General features: G+C 36.5%; 1 protein-coding gene across 2 annotated transcripts in view; it reads right to left on the bottom strand.

Annotated features, from left to right (window-relative positions):
* DNAJC24 (DnaJ heat shock protein family (Hsp40) member C24) overlaps positions 1 to 117 on the bottom strand; it is a 33,446-nt gene extending 33,329 nt beyond the window's left edge. Inside the window, exon 1 of one of the 2 annotated variants that reach the window (XM_032189207.1) lies at positions 44 to 117. The gene's annotated coding sequence lies outside the window, so the exon portion shown is untranslated. The remainder of the gene's footprint in view (positions 1 to 43) is intronic. The other variant, XM_032189210.1, reaches the window with a different exon arrangement.
* Between the last annotated feature and the right edge of the window lie 15,039 nt (positions 118 to 15,156).

Genomic DNA, 15,156 nt, shown 5'->3' with positions numbered 1-15,156 from the left:
ACCAACGGACGGCGGCGCGCGCCCCCCGCCCCTCCGCGCCCACCTGCTCCGCGCCTCACGGCCCCTCCGCGCCCGCTGCCGGTGCCGGTGCCCGGCGCCCCTCGCCCCGTCGGGAAACAGCTCCCGAAGAGCGGCGGGGGCGGCGCGGCGGGGCTCGCCTCGCTTTGTTTCCGCCCGGACAGCGGCGGCGAAGGCACCGGCAGGAAGCGGAGCGCGGGCCGGGCTCGACGCGGTCTCCATGGCGACGCGCTGTGAGTAACGGCCCCGCCCCCATCACCGCCCCTGCCCCTGCCTCACGGGGCGTCCTGGTGCCTTGTATGTGCAGAGCGCGCCTCTCTGACCAAATTTTTCTTCACAGTGTTAGAAATAAAGCGATCTTTTGCGCCTTTGCCCCTCTCGCTGTTATATTTTGAGGTGTTTTGGGGGTTGGTCTTTGCTGGTCACGCTGTCTGGTCTTAATGGCTTGTGAAGCTCTTGGCTGGTCTCCAGGCAATTTGGTAATCTTTTACTGCTAGAGATACCCAAATTGTATTACTCCAAGATCCGTTAAAATCAAACTGGTATTCAGGAGACAGCAGGGCCAAACTCCTCCCTTCTCCTTTTGATAGCTTCCACCTGGTAAGCCTGCGTGTAGCTAAACCCAGCCATAGGTTTTGTTGATTTTTCCCCTTTTGTTGACAAAACAAAGCCAAGCAAGTGGCATGGTAAGTGAGAGAAACTTACCCTAAAAGCCTGGGATGAAAGGAAACGGACGTGGAAATTATGCAGAAGGTCTGGGACTGCTGTCCCAGAATTTGGAGGTACAGGAGATAGAGGACCCAAGGCCACAATATGGCAGGCTTTCTTTGTTGTTTACATATGTTAAATTATTATTATGCAAAGAAGTATTAATTCATTGATTAATCTATTCATCCCACTGGAGTGGGATGCCTAAATGTCATTAGTTTTCTTCCCTTGTTTACTGTTCGATAATACGTGCGTAGGTTATATTTTTTATCATTTTTTAGAATATTTAACATTTTAATAGATGCTTTTTTTGAACTGATGCACAGTATTGTCTTTTGTTGTAATAGCAGTACAGAGAAATATTTTTTTTAAGAAATTAACTGCACCACCAATGCAATAAAAGATGAGGGCAAATGATGAATGGGCCCCTTCTTACCTAATTCTTGTCAGAAACAGCTGAAACATCCAGACTTTTTGAATTTTTGAATTTTATTTTATTTTTTTTTACTTCTGAAGACAATTGGTATTTTCCAAAATGTTGTACAGACTATTAAAGCAGGTTTTTTGTTTTGTTGTTGTTGTTGCATTGGTTTTATATTGCTGTATATGTGTAGAAAAGAGATACACGTAAAAAAGAACAAGTTGTATGAAAATCAGACGGTGGGTTTTTCTACAATTACTTTCCGTATAGAACACTTCTTTTTGCCTTATGCAGTAGTGCTTTAGCATCCAATATGTACTAACACAAACAAGCACTGAGTATATCTTTATTTTTTTTGTTAAATATACCAGATAGAGTATGTTAAAGTCTTGCACAGATAGATGTTTTCTAGTTGTTCTTTATTTTTTCCAAATTTTTATGTGGCAATTAATAAGTGCAATGAACTAATATGGCAGCTAATGATACAGTATTTCCCTCTGGGGTCTTGCCAATGGCCTGATGTTTTCATTCTGACCAGCTGAGTACATTCAGAAGATTTATTTATTTATTTATTTTTCCAAACGAAGTTTTCTGTCAGGGCTATGGTAGGCAGTTGACTCAAGCGAACAGGCGAAGTGAAGATTTCAAATTCTGTTTCTTGGAAATGATTGTTTTGTCTGTAAGAGAAAATAATTTGTTCAACTTTGGCAATGTTAGACTTATTTTTTTAATCTTGATATTAAAAATCAGTGGAAGAGGATCAATGTATTGATCTAGAATGTATCAGTCAGGAGAGCTGAATGTTAAGTTCTTCCAGAATTTGTTTTAATTGGGTCAGATTTGTCAACAGGAAAAAAGAAAAACAAAGTTTAGTCTCCCAGGAGATGTGGATATGATAGACTAAATGTCATAATGATGTGAACAAATGAGATGTAACATGCACTGAAAATATATGTTTTCCATTAAATTTCCACAAAAATGATTGAAAACGTCTTGGGAATTATTTAAGCAATTTACAATATTGTTTAAAAAAGGTACATCTGGGCACACTGAGTACGGTCTTTTGTCGTTCATTAGCAATGTATTTAATGAGGGTTTTTTTAAGTGATAGATAGTTAAGGTAACAGACAAGTGACAGATTGTTTGTCTTTAACGATTTCCCTATTTCAGGCCCATTACAAAGCAATTAGAAATCTGACAGCATTTTTACTCTGCATTACTGATCATCTAAAGTGATGAGAAATGAGAGGTGATGAATATTAATTGTATATTTTCATATAATTATCATAAATTATTACCTTGTCTAGTGTGCTGCAGGTGGAGTAAACAATGGATGAAAATTCAGTCAAGTTTGATAATTTGAAAGATTTTATGACTTAGATTTTATTTTTTGTCTTTAAAGTGTGGTGTCAATCAGTTTAAACCAGGCACTGTTACTGAGGGAAAGACAAAGATACCCATACCTTTCCTTCCTTTGCTAGCATAGTCAGCATGGTGTTTACATGTCCTGCGCCCTGCTCCAAATTATTTGACTTTTTTAGCCTGCCCCACTTACACTGGAGCTTTATCTTTGCCTGTCTGACATTTTGCATAAATATTTATTTAATGTTTGACCATTAAAATGATATTAAAAGCCATGCACTTGACTGAACCAAGAACCAGATATTTTCATCTTTTATCACTCATTTGGTAAATATTCCTTGTAATGTATCACTTGTTTGCGCTGTGCTTTTTGTCTCAGTGGACCTCAGCTTCCATCTCATTCCAAAAATGAGATGTGTTCATGTGACTTGTTTGTTCAAAGTACAGACTTTGATTCAAATTTTGCTCTGAGGATTAAACCATCATTCCAGAGTGAACTGACATTACAGAATCGTATTTGTTTCCACACACTAATGAGATTTCGTAACACCTTCATATCTCACTCGTCTCGAAAGTTTAAAGGTCGTCACTGCTTTCTTTTTAGACGGGGAGAAAGGAGGCACAAAACTTGAAGTGTGAAAGTAACAATGAATTTTTGTGTTCTGTTTTGGAATAAAAAGCTCCTATAGCTTATAGTACTCACCTTTATACTGTATCTCTTATGTTCAGTGCAATTTCAACTGCAATTAATGGAAAAACTACAAGAACAGATCATAGATGTTCCAAATCAGCTATCTAGGAAGTGTGGCTACTACTTGTTTTTCCTGGGAGATTTTTGTTGATGTGACTTATTCAGTATCACTTTAGATTTTTGAGGCAAACAAGAACGATATCCAGCTTATCCAGGGCAGCACACCTTAGGCAATGAGACAACTCTCTCTTTTCCTGTATCCCCCTGCATGTTTCTGGCTCATTGAAATGAGTGAATTGGAGAATTCACACACACACAAAAAAGGGATTATACAACTAAGTCTGTCAGAATCTGAGTACTTAAAAATGTCGGATAAAAACTGCACGTGCACAGTTATATTTTTATTGTTCTCCACTCTGCAAACTTGATAATTTAAACAAATTGCATTTGAAAAATTATATTAGCATTACTAGTGTAATATTCTAGCTTCCCAAGTTGCTGTATTACTAAGTAAGAATATGGACTGGATTGTCATCTCGTGGTGACAAATCCAACAAGAAGCTACTGTCTTTGTTGGTTGGGTCTGTGAGCATAAGAACATAAGAGTTGCCAAACTGGGTTAAACCAAACACCTACTTTGGTTAAACCAGGCACTGTCTCTGACAGTGGCATGTCTGTGGTGGATCGAAAAGGTAGAGCAGCAGTGCGGAGAACAAAGGAGTTCCTTCACGTGTTAAATCCTTCAGTATGTGATTTTTTTATATTAAAAAATTATTCCGTGGGCCAACAATATGTAGTTACTAGTATTACATATTCCCATAGGAGTATTACATATTCCTATGGGAATGAAGGGTCTAGTTCATCCATCCTTGGTTAGATGTTGTCAGCGTGGTATATTCAAACCTCTATCTTCATCACGGGTTTCCTTTTAGACGTTGTCATGCTGTAAAAAGCCTAATTCCAGTTCTGATTGTCTGCAAATGGGAAAGCTAGTATGGCTAGACTGGACAAATACCATGGTGTCCTTGCTGCTGATGCCTCATGTTCATTTTAATCTATGTTATTTGTGCTGTATGTAGCCAAGGTCCAACTTCGTTCAAGTTTAAATTGCACATACCTAAAAATCTCCTCTCCCACCCCCATTTTTGTGCCAGTAAGTAGCATCGTAGATGGTTTTTATAGTCTGTGATTTTAAACCCATTTAGGTCATGGAGGCTGAGTAGAATTACTTAATGAAGGATTGCATCGTGCTCTTCGTGATTCTGGGACAGGCGTACTTTTCTGTGGCACCCATTGCTCTCAGTATCCTTCTGCAACTCAGGTAGGAAAAAGAGCCATTCTGTGCCTTTCCTTTTTCCATGGCTGATACAGAACAGTTTTAACACTCATTCACTCTCAGTGTTAAAATTGTAGTTATGCCTGGCTTGCATGTGGATATTTCAAACACAAGGACCCCTTTTCTGTTGTCCCTCTTGTTGTACGTATGTTTGTGTTCTGCTTAATCACACGCTGCTAACCGTGTACGTAAGGCCACACGTTATATCATTGTTTCATCTTTTTAAAAAATTCCAGTAATGAAAAGACTGAGACTCTTTTTGTTGCTATAACTCGATTTTTATTCTGATATGCTTAAAACAAATGTTGAGATGTTTGAAGAGCCTTACCAGTAACAGGCATGTTTAATGTCACGTTGGTTACTTGCTAATGCAAATTGCAGTACATCTAAAGGCAATGGAGGAACAACTGTGGTGTCTATAGTGCTTGCAAACATGACAGATCGACAGTATTTCACAGTTTATGTTAACAATAGTTTCTTGAGAAATGTAATTATCAAATGAAATATTTAGCTGTGGTATTTAGATTATTCATTTTATTTTAATTGGCTTTTTCCAAGATAATTGGATATGTTTCCACATATTTGTTGAAGAGGGGCACAGGGCTAATTGGCTCTTTGATTATATAGTTTATCATCCTTTTGATTAACATTTTTCCATTACATAGATTTTTTAAAGACTAAACTACATTCCAAGTATGGTAACAAGTTATAAAATGGCTTTTAGCAGTACAGTAAAGAATATAGTTGCTGTAATTCAAATACCATTTCATTTTGTATTTCTGTATTACCCAGAGGTTTTAGTCCTAGCTTAAGCAAAGCTTCTGGTGTCTTTTCAGTTTCAACTGCAAGATCCAGTTGGAAGGTCCAGCTATGCTGTTCTGATGGCTAGTTGCCGCTGCAAGTGGGAGGGCGATGAGGCAGCAACCCATTTTGCGTAACTCGTCAAAGGGATCAGTTGATACGATTCAGAGGTTTTGTAGCTGTTTTCAGGGCATGGAAACAAGGGAGCAACAGATCAGTAGCAACAACCTTGGTTTATCACCTACCTGACCATTATAACTTGGTATTATTCCAAGTACGATTGTGTATTGTCTTTCTTCAAAGAGGAGAGATTTGGGGTTGTATCAAGTTCTTTGAGGACAGTATCCAATGCAGAAGGAATTGGAGAGAAGAAATCAAGCAGGATCTGGTAGCTGCCAAGGGTTACATAGTTGGGCAGATCAGTGGTATAATGAGCTTTTTACATTTTTACATATATAAGGCTATAGTTTATTACTAAGAAAGATAAGAAACCATCTGATGTTTGAGTTCAGAGCAGATTGTGTTACTTTTTGAGTAACACAAGGGGTATTTTATCAACAAAAGATCTTTTTCCTTGCAAAGGAGCATAGTAAAATCTCCTCTTCCTCCTCTCTTATGAGCAGACTGTCTTATGACTGTCCAGCATGGATCAAGAGCCTTTTCTTGGCTTTCATGCCTGCTCCAATGTTGAACAGATGAGAGTATATTTTTTCCTCTGGTGCAGAGTCAAACACTTTTTTTCCATCTTTACCCTCCCTGCTGCCTGTCCCAGAACAGAGCGTCTCCTCTTTTCTTTGGCAAGCACCTACTCTGTCCAGGTGTGTAGGGGAACAGAGTTCTTCAGTGTAAATTGCCTGCTAACTTGAGTACCTGCTTTCTTGGATCCAAAACTATATGAAAATACGGCAGTAAATGGAACAGGGACAAACTGTTATACAAAAGATACACAAAAGAAGAAACTCCTTTTTGAGGTGATAAGGGAAGACTCTGTGAGAGTAAATGTTGTTACCCAGTGCTAAAAAGGATCATTTCAGCAGCTGTACTTTGAATTAATTTGGGTACGTGTTATGTGTATATAATCCTCTGAAATCTGAAAAACAGTAAATGCTACACCTATCTTCCAAACAAAAACAAACACAAGGAGGAGGATTCAGGAAACAGATGATGACCAGCATCATCTCAGTACTTGCAAAGACTGTGGAGCAAGTCCACACAGAAGGCATTTCTAAGCATAGGAAAGAAAAGATCACAGTCCTTTGTACTTGTAAACAGCAAACAACAAAAATCTATTGAGTGTTCAGAAAAAATACCATATGGCATGTGCCACATGGATGCACAACCTATATTGGCAAAAGATGTGTGAGTAAAGCCATTGCAAGTTTTCACTCGTCATTTGTCAAAGTAAGATGTTTAATTTGCTACCATGTGGTAAGTTGTAAAAATATAATTGAGTAAATATTTTCTTAGCATCAGTCTGAGTCTAAAGATGATGAAAAGGAAAAACGTTTAAGATGTTTTTATACCTTCTCAATGTAATATACTCTCAGTTTCAGTCAGATAAAGGGAAAAATATCTAAAAACCCTACAGATGTGTTGATTTTCAATTTTTGTCTTTCTCTAAAACTTCAGTCTTTTTTCTGTTTGTTAAACTTCCTTACTGGATCCATCTACAGCTGACTTAGTGGTTCTGGAATCTTAAAAATAGTTGTCTTCTCATGTTTCTTCAGCTAGATAGTTTCTTCACTTAGATACCAGTTATTCCTCATCAGTCCCATGGCAGACTGGAGTTAGTTACAGTGCTAATAATTGACTTCAGTCAGGAGGGTTCACTGGATTTTTGTACCAATAGAGGTTTTGCTTTCATGATTGGTTTTGATAATTTGGCAATTAGCGTTGGTAAAGTTTGATGTTTAGTTTTGACGTGCATGCTGAAGGGAAGAAATCCCGTTGTGCCTGGAAAGCGGCGGTCAGGAGCTGGGCCGAGTGTGATGGTGGGCCCAGCCAGAGTCCCGCTGGGGCAGGCCAAGCCAGGACTATGGGGCACCAGGTACGGCCAGGGGCACCAGATCACGCCTGGTGACAGGGGCTGTGGCTCCCAGTCATTGCCAGGCCTCGCCAGAAGGCATCCTGTGGGCTGGGGCCCGTGCCCAGGGCCAGGCCGAGCAGTGGAGCTTCAGCTGGAAGGCAGCTCCCGCGGGCAGGGGGCCGCCTGCGCTGGGGCCTCCCCACGAAGCTGTCTGGCAGCTCCCGCAGAGGGAAGGAGGAGCTGCCCTCAGCTGCGCCATCGCAAAGCTGGCCCCCAGCCCAGCCCAAATCCCAAAAGGGGGACGCAACCAGGCCCCATGCAGACATTTAAGGTCCTGAGGTGCTGCTACCCCTTTTTCTCTGCTTCATAAAGAAGTGTTTTGCTGCAGATGGTAGCCACTTGAAGGTCTGCAAGTATAAGTTGCACCCAACTTCCAATCTTTTACAGCTTTTTAATTGACTTATTATCTACCTAGCTACTAAAACCATGCTATGACGACTCAATTATCAATTTCCTTGTGAACTCTTACTTTGGTTGAGGAAATGTACGCTTATTTTTCACACTGTTTTCTTTTCCTTAGCGTGGAAACTTAATTCCGAATTCCGCAGACATAGAGTATGTTTTGCCTGTTCCATGTACTGAGAGAAAATCCCATTTCTCTGGTGTTTGAGGTGTGACGTGAAGAATACTGGGTGCTGTCTAGTTTTGTGGCTAAGAGAGATGAGTCAGTGAATGCTGTCACATTCTTGTGGTATCCAAAAAGTATTGTATAAACTTTTTTTTTTTTTTCCCCTGCATTAGGCATGAGTTGCCTAGTTGAGCAGTGTCGTCTTCTTTCTTCTCCTTGGGATACTGGAGGAAAATATTTCATGGCTTTCATGGTCTGGGATGGCAGGGTTTCAGTGGGGGAGGTGAAAGAGAAAGGAGAAGCAGTTTCTTTCTATTCATCAATTCAGAGATCTGGGATAAAATTTTCATTCAAGCCTTTGGCAAAATTCCCAACAATTTTAGTGTGATATGAGTTTCACACACAGCATGTATTTATTCTGTTGTTTCTTGGGATGTGCTCCTTTGAGAAAAGGTTGTAGTTTTCTAATAAACTGTTGTTGGAAACATTACTGTGAGAGGAGATTTGGCTTTCCTAATAAAAGGAAAACAATCATCACTTTCTACTGCCAGCTCTTGTATGAGTTGAGAACAGTTTCGTTTACTTGGCACCACTCAGGCAGATGTGAGGTTTGCAGTGTTATTTCTCGAAGAAGGTCCTTCCCAAAGTGATACAGACTATGTATATAAAGTTAGCCCTTAATGGGTGAGTATTATGAAGCCAGTTTCCTAAACATATTAAATGTGCAAAACTGTTAGGCTTTGCTTTGTATCATATACATGATATATACTGTGGTACAATAAAATTGCATTTAGAATTTTCGCAGATTTTATCATGATGTTAATACAAGCCTGTACCAGCAAATGTTTCAGGATTGTAATACTTGAAACATCACATTCTCGTATGTCAATATAAATAAACATTAATACAGTTATCTGGAGCATACATGCATGTAATGGAACAATAATATAAGTGCAAATAAATATGAAATATGGCTGGCGAAAAATACTGTAACAATGCAAACAAATAATGAGTAAACATAAGATATCCTTAACCCCTCCATTATAGTCAAGATCTGATATTGCTATTATTTTCATTTTTAATAGTAGATAAGTAAAATGCCTTTGCCATGTAGATAGTGCTTTTCTTGAGAAATCCAAAGTGCAATTACAAAAATAAAAATAATAAGGTAAATTTACATATGTAAATTTTAATGGGAGAATATTAAAGTAAATGACTATATCTTTTGAACAACTACTGAAAAAATATAAAGCAAAAAAAAATGCTTGTCAAATATGCAGTATAAATAAATAATTTAGGTGAAAATGGATGACTAGATATAACAAAGAGACAACCAAATAATGAAGGGCTAAAGGGTGGTTGTTACATCTGATGTACTTCATTGTATATTGTAAGTAATTGCTATCCATAAAAAATTCCATGCCTTCTGTATAAGAAAAAGAGACAATTTGACAGGCAACACTAGTACTAAGCGACAGCAAGTAAAAATCCTTGGCAACTGTCATTATCCTGCTGTTGAATTCACATCCAAAACTGTGTGATAACTTTGACCTGTATAGCTGTTGCTGAACCAACGTCTGTTAAAGTGACTATGGTTTTGACTTAGGGAAAAGAATATTTGCCATGTGCAGATTCATGTCTTAGAATAACTGAATGGGCTGTTGGCTTTTCTTTAGTATACTGTTGTTTCCTCTCTAAAGAAGAAATACTGAGAAATGTGCATTATTTAGGTAATAATGAATAATTAGAAAATATCACCAGAGTAGAATAACAACTTTGATCTCTTGTGTATATATATTAAAAGAAAATAAATAAATCAGCACATAGGACTAACTGAAAGTAAAATTTCATAAAGAAAGTTACAGAAAGACTGCAGTGGTTTGTCCATGAGTAAGCATCAGTCTGATTGCTTTTAGAAAGAAAATAGTTGTTAGAGCTCTTTAGGTTTTTAGTTTTCTTTACATTTCTTATCCTGTTAAATTTTTGGTAACCTCTTCTCCCTCTAACTTTATCTGGGCATCTTTACTTTGCAATAAAAATAAGATCACAACACTTTTGTGTTTGCAGCCAGCTAAATTTACCATTGACTCAAAAGAAATTTTGCTTTAATAAGGAGTACCAAGCTGGTTTTCCTGACTATTAAGCACCATTTCATAACAGGTCTTTTATGAGGTTTCCACACATTAAGACCTTAATTTCATGGTGTTGTTTAATCTCCAGAAGTATGGACACCATGGTTACATCTGAACTTGACTTTTCTCAAAGTATAAAACAGTTGTGCACTGCAAGAGTAAGATTACTCTTGGTAACTGCATGCTTTCGTTTTCTCTCTGAAGCCTGTTTCTCTGTTAGGGAGTTGGAGTGCACGTACAAGTACCTTAAAGTTTACATACGCTGTATGTATAAATAGTAGATGGTGGTAAATTTTAAGAAAAAAGCTGAACAAGGACTGGGGATCAATAATAATAGTAATCCTGTAGGTGTGTAGCCCTACATAATATGTTCAGTCGTAATACTAAAAAGAATTTTTTGGTTGAACTCCAACCTTTAGTATTCCAGTGTTCATGGTATTTTAGTGTAAGGCTTTCCTAGGTATACATACTGCAGTTCATGCAGATAAATTTTGAAGTTCATATTTGTTGTGACCTCATTTTTGTAATTTATAGTGGGAATATTCTGACACTTAACAATTACTTGAATATGAAAGGAGAATGAGGACTTGACCTCATCCAATTCTGTCTTGATCTTCGATGCTGCTGTTGGCACAGTTATACTAGTGGTGACTCAGGTCTTCCAAAGATAGGATAAAATGAGATTGTGTGATCTTCCTGTGGGTCAATATTCCATCCGTGTTTTTGAGCTGTGGTATAAGGTAATTTTGAGCCATTAGTAGTAACCTCAAACTAAAAGTTGAAGGCTTCTGTTCACATTATTGTAATGTTTGAATCTTCTTGTTTTGTTTTTGTTTTAGCTCTTTCAGACAATTTTATATTGATTGTATATGAAGGAAGACTAGCTAGCACAGACAATGCTAGTGTAGTATAGTATAGCTGAAATACCTACCATACCTCCCCTTAATCCTGTCCAACAGCACTGGATACAATTCCCAGTATGGCCCTAGCTTATGAAAAGATTAATTGAAATAACTGAATTGAGCTGAATTTGAAGAAAAAAGAATCAAAAAAAAAAAAAAGATCAAAAAAAAAAGATTTTAAGTATATTTATCATATTTCTGTTTCAGAAAATGTTTCTCTTTCTATGCAAAAGCAGTTCTTGAAAATACTGAAGGGAAGCAAAGCTCTAGACAACTTCTATTTGTCCATAACATGTCTGCAATCAGCAATGGTATCAAGAAGGTCAAGGCTTCAAGATTTTTCTACACATCAAACAAAATAAGTTCAGAGCTGTGATGGAGTATCAGACATATAGACAGCTACAAATCAAGCAGTACAGACAATTTCTTATTATCACCATTGAAGAGAAACAGACCTGAAAGTGTTCCCGCAGGTCAGCTAAGGTAATCAAAGCTCTACTCTGTTGCTTTTAATCATGTCTGATGCAGTTCAGTCACCTTGTAATGATGATCTAGTTAATATTCTCGAACAGACCTTGCTAACTTCTATTAAGATTTCTTGACCTAACAAGTTCTTAGAGTATATGATTTTAAAAACTGTATTGATTTTAATCAAACATTTCTGAAAGACAAATAAAATGACAATAAAACAGGCATCCCAGTTTGCTTTTCAAATTTTTAGTATGCCTAGCAACGAGTGGGTGATATCCATCAGGTTGATTCTCTTTAAAGAAGAGTTTGATTCTCTATAATTAAGCCAAAAATTAAAAAAATGGAAAAAGCCAAAAGAACAGTTGGATTTTGCAATGTACCATAAAGGTGACTGAAGTGAAGACCTGTTGAATAAAAGTGTATTTTAGTGTGTTTGATTTAGATGTCCTCATCAAAAGCTTTTTGTTAGTGCATTCTATTCTGAGTTGCTAAATTGGTGTTAACTTAGACAAATCTTGATGCTTGCATTTATCCAGATTTCCCCTCATTTGTGTGCAGACATGACCTCAGATAGAATATAAATAGCTCTATTTTTTGTGCGTGTGTGTGTGTGGGGAGTGTTTTTATAGGGCTGAATCCAAAACCAGTGAGATATTCATAATTGCTAGTTTTGTATGATAAGATACGTAGCTTAATATACTTTCCCCCAGTGAATGAAAATCTTAAACTCTAATAAATAAATAAATTCGTAATTACTTTTTAAGGGGGCCATGTTCTGGCTTTCCATTCATACGGTTGAGCACTCAACAGAGAAGTAGCTATTCTGATACGATAGTATGACTTGCTTTAGAAACACTAAAAAGAAGACAAAAAGGCTAGAATTCTTAAGTGATCATTTTGTCATTTAAGAAATGTGGAAACAGTAAAATATGTAAGATTGTCACAGACCAGTATGCTTTAAGTGAAGTATCAGTTCAGCATTCACTGAATGAATGGAAGTATTGCAAAGGATTTTCATAGAATATAATTTAAAATCTTAGGCCTCGAACGAATTTTGAGTTTTGCACTCAACCTCTTGTTGCAGACTAGGACGGAGACCATATGTCACAAATGTTCTTGGTGAAGTATGAGATTTTATTATAAAACTACCCTCCCTCTGTCTCCTCTTCTTCTTTTTTTTTTTTCTTTTTTCTTTTCTTAAAATAGCCCATACAGATGTTGTTTGTGGTATGAGCATTTAAGAAATGTTATGATTTATTTATTTTTATTTTTTTACTGAGCATCAGTTTATTTAACTTTATTCTGCCAGCTATACTGAATATATTGTGCTATGTGGGAAACAGAAACAATTAACAATAAGCCCCATTCTGCAACCACTGTACAGGCATAATTGCTGTCAATTTGATTGAAATTTTGTCTGAGAAGAGATTCTGACGTCAGTTCTTACTTGTTGAACTAGAAGCAATAACCTATACGGTATGCCTTGAAAACACTTTTAAATTATATTTTCTTAGAATCATTTTTTTTTTAATTGTTTACTTGCGCTATAGATTTTGAGAAATACTTTTATAATTAGTTAAGTGATTAAGTTAAATTCCTATGATACTTCATAAAAGTACTTCATAGTAGTGTTATAGAACTACTTTGAGTATTCTAGAAAGTTCCAGATAAGGTCATCTTGGGATAGCTTAGATTTATTTTGCTTAAAACAACCCAATTTATCTGTAGTTTCTTTTTTTTTTTTTTTAACTCATATGCTAGGAAATAAATTTTTATACTATGAATAATTTTAATGACAATACATCCAGATTGTCTTCTTGCACAATTATAAAAGTTCCAAAAAAAAGTTTACAAAAAACTAAAAAGAGTCAATAATATTGTATTCTTTTTTTAACATCCTAAACTGAATTTTTTCAACAGAATTAGCAGTGCTGTCTGCTTCTCTGTTTCAAAATTCTGGCACGTCCAGAAGGCGTTTGAAGTATCTGAAGTTATTAAACAGCAGCCAAATGTAATCAAAGTCATAGCTTACAAGAATGGCGCAGGAAAGATCTTTGCTAAAGTTTCTCTGTGCTTAATTAATTCCGGAACCTCTAATAAAAGTTTTCTTACATGCACAGTTATAGCTTTTGCTCCAAATCCTAACAAAAATGCTTTTTTCCTTTAATGTAAACTTATATGAAACTATTCTTTCTTTTTACGCTGTTCCTAAAATGTGACTTGTTAAAAATTCTTATAACCACTAAGTGAAATAAACTGCAGAAATACAGAAGTGAAAAATGCACAATGTTACTTGTCATTGAAAGGCAAGAGCACAACACTTTTAAACCAATCCTTTTAAGGGTATATGTTTTTCTCATCTTGTTATCCCATGACTTCTGGCAGTAATCACTAAAACACTGAAGGACCTATAATGCTGTTAATTGATTGGTAAATTAGTTGAGAATGGATTTCTGGTTTCCCCCCCCCCCTTTTTTTTTTCTGACTAAATACTGATCATAAAATAAAATAAATATGATTGTAATCAGCATTCCTTACCTCTTGTATTCATTTAGCTGCTGGAGGAGTGCACTGAAAAGCTGAACCCGAACATGGCTGCACAATGAATGTTCTTGGCAGACAGCACTGAAGAACTAGAACCTAAAGACGTACCCCATGATGCCGACATTTATATTTCAGTGGAAGAGACCTTTACAGATCCATTCAAAAGAATTAAAGGTAAAAAACAAAAACAAAACTGAGAACCCCCAGCAAATGGCTTAAGGGTTGCAATTAAAAATGATTTTCATCCTATCTTTTTGCATGGTTTAACAAAACTAATGTTTACTCATTTACAGCTCAGTAAGAGGATAATGTGCTTAATGAAAGAAAAATCTACTGACAGCCACGTTTATTGCCCTTCATTAGCATTGGTACTTAATTTAATATAGATCTGAATAGACATTAGGGAGCCTGCAGGAGGTTAAATGGTGAAAATGTAAAGAGATTATTGAATTTACTGTTTAGTTTCAGTGACATCAAACAGACAAAATTAATTAAGCATATTCCACTAGTAAAAATAATCCAGAATATAAGATTGGATTCATTAATGTCATTATTTTAAAATTTTTGGAAGTATAATCCATCAATAGGGAATATCTACTTTACCATGCTTTATTAATTTTTAATTGTTCAGTGAGACCATTATTAACCATTTTCTTTTCTTCTGATTCCTTTACCAATCTGGTAATTATGTTACATTTTTTACAAGGGGAAAACTATTCCTGAATCATTCACATTTTAAATGTGAATGTAAATCATTTTCTTTATCATATGTTAAGATCATGAAGAGATTTCTGAGGTTTCTGCAACAAATTTGTGACAACATTTTAGAACATTAACTTAAATAGAGTTTGGTATCAAATTGAAGATGCCAATGATTAGTTCATGTGGAATTTGTAATAAAGAACCTTTAATTGATGTAAGCTAATATATTATAAAAGCAAAATGATTATTAGGACAGTGTATGTGTGGGTAGAAGCAACTATAGTGAAATGTCTACCATTATATCAAACAGTCCAATTTATATAATGTTGGATTAGTAAAATGAGTGCTATATTTTTAAAAATGTTAGTTACAGCAAAGCAGAAAATTAGAAGAGAAATAATTCAACTAGTGAGC

The sequence above is a fragment of the Aythya fuligula genome, chromosome 5 (genome assembly GCF_009819795.1).
Source record: "Aythya fuligula isolate bAytFul2 chromosome 5, bAytFul2.pri, whole genome shotgun sequence".
Taxonomy (NCBI): Eukaryota; Metazoa; Chordata; class Aves; order Anseriformes; family Anatidae; genus Aythya; species Aythya fuligula.
Note: the sequence above shows the minus strand (reverse complement) of the source record. Positions and strands in the feature narration are given on the sequence as shown.